Consider the following 5,335-nt stretch of genomic DNA (forward strand, 5'->3'; position numbering starts at 1 on the left):
GCGCGCTGCCTGCGCCGCCCGCCCCGCGGGGCGCGGCTGAGCACGGGCGCGGTTGCGACACCCGCGGCGGGCGGGGGGAATCCCGGGGCGGTCACCTGCGCGCACGGTTTTGGGCTGTTTTACGCCGTTTCGCTGCGGGGCGGCCGCTAAAGAGTCGTTTTATTCCTGCGGTTGCCGGTGATGTTTTTAACACACGCGCGCTCCCCCCACCAGTGCGAGGCTGCGGCTCCGCGCCCGCTGCGATCCCGGACGGGGACACGCGTGGGGAAGGAGGGTTTGCGGGGGGTTTCTCGCAGCCCGGGTGTCACCGGGGGGGGGGGAGATTTAAAAACGCGGGGTCCTCGGCTCCTCCGTGAGAGGGAGATCTGCTCGGGGTCTGCTCGCTTTGAGCGATGTCAATTCTATCCCTTAATCCCGCAGGTTTCTCCAAAGTCTTGGGGGCAGAGTGGGGAGAGAGCGAGGCAAAGCGGCTGCCCGGGAGCCTGCGCTTACTTTAGGTGTAAAAGCTGCGCCTCCCAGTGCAGATGGATTTTTACAACAGTCATTCGGAAACTTCATGGATCAGGTTTTATTCCTTCTAAACCTCCCGGTCGCTGTCGCTGTGCAGCAGGAATTGATGTCCTTGCGCCTCGCAGATCTGACGAGGTTTTCTCGACCTCCAGAAGCTCAGCTGTCCCCCCGAGCGGACCCACGTCCATCAGCCACAATCCAAAAGAGCCAAATCCCTTCTTAATATAGCAAAAAATATCTTTATCCCGCCCGAACGTCCTCAGCCGTGTTTAAGGCACTTAACTGCCGACACCGCTGAAACAGTTAAAGGTATTTTGATTTAAAAAAGAGTGTTCCTTCAGATCCGGGGTGCGTTGCCTGGTGTCTCAGTTGCAGCCTTTGGAGAGGGCTCAGAGCCCGGCGGTGCTGGGAAGCCCGTGCGGTTCCCGGCAGCAGAAGCCGGGGGCTTGGCACCCTCTCCTGGTGTGCGCCCGGAGTGCTGCGGCAGGAGCCGGGCTGCCCCGGGAGCGAACCGATGGCAAATCATCCGCACTTCCAGCTCAGTTCACGGGCACAACCTCCGGGATAACGCGCCGCGGTTCCGTCTGGATGCAGCGTTTGGGCTTCACGGGGGTGTGTCTTGTCCTGTGGGACATCCTCCGTGGGGATGCTGCTTGTCCTGTGACTTCCACGAGAGTTTCGAACGGACAAAATCACACTCAGCCTTGTTTTTTCCCCATATCCCTGGTTTGCAGAAATACCCGAGAGCTGCCATGTGCTGCATCACTTCTCGTACTCCTTGAGGCATTTAGAAAAGCAAAGACGGGAAAATAAAAAGCGTAAATGGAGAAATACAGAAAATGGTCTTAAACTAGATTATTATTTTTTTAACTTTTCACTTAAACTAGATTATTGTTTTTCAAGTATTTAGGACACCGTAGAATGGCCAAAAACTTGGGAAAAACAAGGCGGATTGGAGAACGGTCATCTGAGGTGAGTCCCACACAGCTCTGGCAATTCCATGTGGGCAGAGCGGAGGTGGGAACAAGCTGCTTTGTTTTCACAAATTCAGAATAATTCCGGAGTGGCACTAAAGCCCTGCAGAAAAGGCTTCCTTGCTGGAGGAGCAGCCTGGAGAAAGGCTCAGAACCTGGTGTGTGAGGGCTTTTCTGTTTGTCTCTGCACATCTCCAGCAGCTCTTTCTGCTGGGACTGAGCCTGTTTTTCCCCTTCCCCCCCCCCATTTTATGCTTCAAACCTCAAGTTTTAACCCACCCACTCACCCACTGAGAGTCACCCCTTGCTTGTGCCCAACCAGCAGGCATGGAGGAACAAACCTCCCTGCTCAGGCATGTGCTCCGTGGAAGGAGACAAGGAGGAGTTGCAATGTTTTAATGAAACCAGTTATTTTTTTTCCAGGCTGGGACTGGGAGGATTCCCTTCTTTGAAATCCCCAGCAGAGTTGAGAAGCAGGTACCAACCCTCCTGTTCCCAAGGACTGAGGTCAGCCACATCCAAATTTGCTGGGAATTCTGTATGTGCATGCAGACACTTGTTTTCCCATTAAAAAAAAAAATAAAAAGGAGGAAAATATAAGTCTGTAATTGAAGCTGCTGAGACTGCAGTTTCGGAGCAGCCCTGCTGTGATGTATCAGTTCCTTCTTCTTCATTTTCCAGCTTCCCCAGCATCCTGTTGTGCACCAATATATGTCTGTGCTGCATTTTTCCCACTCTCCCCCACCACTAATTCTTGGATTCCTAGTGATTATACCTGTATTGCTTATTTTGCAAGATGTCTGATTTTTTGTTTGAAATAATATTGTATTATTTTTTAACAGTTCCAATGGCAATGTTTGGAATATATGGTTTTTAAGCTCTAGTGTGTTTCTGTACAAAGGCATTCTTGACTCTTTATATATTTTGGGCATTATTACTGATTGCAGAGTAAGATCTCAGCTGTTAAAGCCCTTTGTCATATAGTTTTTATGACTAAATGTGAGAGAGAATCTCAGCATCATGTGAATACATGTAAACAAATGGACTGTCCCACAGATGTGAGAAATGAGAATGGCCTCTAACATGATTTGTTACATTTGTGTTTTTGTGCTGTAATTGAGCAGGGCAGTTCCCTGTGATTAATTACCCACGTCAAAGACGCCAAAGTCTTGTTCTGCTTTATTAGTTCTGTCCAAACAAGATCACTCCATTTAGATCTTATTAAAATTTGTTTATTTTTCTAGCTGTGGAGAGGGAAAAATCACCAGGCAGGGAGGCTTTTTTTTTTTTATTTGAATATTTTAATTCAGGGAGGAGTCCCTCAGCTTCTCTGACATTGGCCAACCCATGTCCTGAAGTCATGTTTCAGCTGATTGCTCAGACAATTAAACTCTCACGTGCTGTTAAAGACTCCAGAACCTGCTGTCACTCACTCTTTCAGTTCAGATCTCCAGTGACCAACTGCAGATTGGAGCTTCAGCCCTTCTCCACATTCCCAGAAAGGGGAGAAAATTTCAGTCCAGGAAAGGTAATTCATGCCAGACTCTCATATCTTGAGGTTTCCTCAGTTATCCAGAATCTGATGCAAAGAAAATTGAATTATCCCAAAGACTCTGACAGGTTGGATGAGGTTTTTGGAAAAGGAGCTGCTGCTTGAAAATGAGTTGCAACATAGAAGGTTTTCCTCACCAAGTGGGATGAGCAATGCCTGCAATTCACCCACCCCAAAGGATGTAAATCACTGCATTCTTCTTCAACCCCAACACTGAAACCCAAGAGGAGTGGGTGCAAATTTCTTTGACAGAGGCTGTTAATTCAGTGTTCCCTGAGTCATCCCATTCTTTCCTATTTGCTCATGTTTTGAATGTTTTAGTCTACTAGCAGTCTCTTAGGTTATGGGCCAATTAAATAACTCCATTCATTATGCAGAAACCATATAGGATAGTTCATTATCCTCCAACCAGCCTCTGGGCATGTGTACAAAACTGTATCAAAGAGCATCAGTTAACAAAAACAATATCAAAAGAGAAAATGCAGTTGCTACAGGGTGTTGATCAGCTGCACCATCCTGCCCGAGAGACGGCTCCAGACCAGCCCTGGAAGATCCCCACGTACCTTTTATGCAATTTACAATTTATGAGTGTTAATTACTGAGTGTTTGTAAAGAGCTTTGGAACACTTGGGTGAAAGATGGTGCAGGAACTTTCATAATGATTATTAATCACATCATTTTCTCATGGCTCAAGCACCGAGGGCAGGACAGTTACATGGCAGAGGGGTGACACGGGGGGGGGGGGGGGGGGGAGGAAGAGCTGCAGCTGCCTCCTGTGATCCCTGCACCTCCTGTGGGGATTGTTTTGGGATTCTCGTGGTGTTTTGTTAATTGGGCCCATGGAACAAGGTCCTGGGGATCAAGCCCAGAAACGTCGTGGCATAAAACACCTTGCAGAGGAACTGGGCTGAGAGTTGTGTGCTTGGAAAGGTAATTCCTGCCTGGTATGGAGCACTAAATCCCACAGGAAAGTGACTCAGTTTGTGTCTCTCCCTTCTCACCATTGCTGGAGTTCATGGCACTCACGGCAGATTCCCAGGAAAAGGCTGGATGGTTTGCTGCACGGATCAGGTGGAGCTGTATGGTTTGAGGAGAGCTGCTCTCTGGGTCCATGCCTCAGTTTCCTCATACACAAACCTGAATTTATAACAATAGTCTTTATACAGTGTTTGCAAAGCATTTATATCAGAGATCTGCTCCTCAGAGATCAACCTGAGTGCTGAGTTATAATGACAAACGTCCTTGGTGGCTGAGGAAAGAGCAGATTTGCCTCGGGAGGATAATTAAGAGGATTTTTGTGGCAGGATCCGGGACGCAGACGGAACTGACTTATCAGACAGCGATTGCCAGGACCCGGCAGTGTCCCCACGTCCTGACGGGCGCTATGCAGCCTGGCAGGGATTTCTGGTGTGTCCGGGTGGTTTGGGATGGAATGACGGAGCTGCCACATTCCTGCAGCACACAAGGCACTGACCGGGGCCACGATGTGCCCTTGGCATGAGGGACCAGAGCTGGGGCTGCAGAGCCCACAGACCCTGGGAAGGGGTCAGATGGGGGCCAGGGCTGGCCATCTGTCCCTGTGTCCGTCCCCTCTGCTGTGGCCAAAGGGGACATTTTGGGCCACATTTCAGAGGTTTCCAGATTCTTTGCAGGGCACTTGGCTCTCACAGCCCTGCTACGGTGCTCGCCCACTGTCCCTGCCCTCAGGGCCATTGTCCCCTGCCCTCAGGACCACAGTCCCCTGCCCTCAGGACCACAGTCCCCTGCCCTCAGGACTCTCCCGTGCCCTCAGGATCACTGTCCTCTGCTGTCAGGGCCATTGTCACCTGCTCTCAGGGCTGTCCCCTGCCCTCAGGACCACTGTCCACTGCCCTCAGGACCATTGTCCACTGCCCTCAGGACCATTGTCCCCTGCCCTCAGGGTTATTGTCCCCTGCCCTCAGGACCACTGTCCCCTGCACTCGGGGCTCTCTGTCACCCGCGCCCACGGGATGCGCCCGAGTTGCCGCAGCGTCCCCAGGTCACCTGTGCCCTCAACCAAGATGGCAGCCCCCGCCTCCCCCGGCCCGGTGCCCCTAGCCCTGATCAAAGATGGCCGCCTCCCCTCCCTCACCGCTGTAGACCCTCGCGGGCTGTTTGCCCTCACCCAACATGGCCGCCACGAGCCATCCCCCTATTGGCCGTCTCGCCCGACGCCGTGGCGGCCATGTTGAGTGCGGGCGCGTCCCGCCGTGCCGCGCGGCGGCGCTGGGCGGAAGCGGGCGCGGGGCGGTTGTTGACAACATGGCGGCCGCGGGCG

The 5,335-nt window shown here is 51.8% G+C and overlaps 1 long non-coding RNA gene across 5 annotated transcripts in view; it reads left to right on the forward strand.

Annotated features, from left to right (window-relative positions):
* LOC113955107 overlaps positions 1 to 2,135 on the forward strand; it is a 3,843-nt gene extending 1,708 nt beyond the window's left edge. The window contains exons 1-4 of one of the 5 annotated variants that reach the window (XR_003530427.1): positions 43 to 177; positions 421 to 819; positions 1,414 to 1,482; positions 1,908 to 2,135. This is a non-coding gene — a long non-coding RNA (uncharacterized LOC113955107). Of the gene's footprint in view, positions 1 to 42; positions 178 to 198; positions 820 to 1,413; positions 1,483 to 1,907 lie in introns of those variants that run through there. The other 4 variants (XR_003530425.1, XR_003530428.1, XR_003530426.1 and 1 more) reach the window with 4 other exon arrangements.
* The last annotated feature ends 3,200 nt before the right edge of the window (positions 2,136 to 5,335 follow it).

The sequence above is a fragment of the Corapipo altera genome, unplaced genomic scaffold (genome assembly GCF_003945725.1).
Source record: "Corapipo altera isolate COAL_440 unplaced genomic scaffold, ASM394572v1 271, whole genome shotgun sequence".
Classification (NCBI taxonomy): domain Eukaryota; kingdom Metazoa; phylum Chordata; class Aves; order Passeriformes; family Pipridae; genus Corapipo; species Corapipo altera.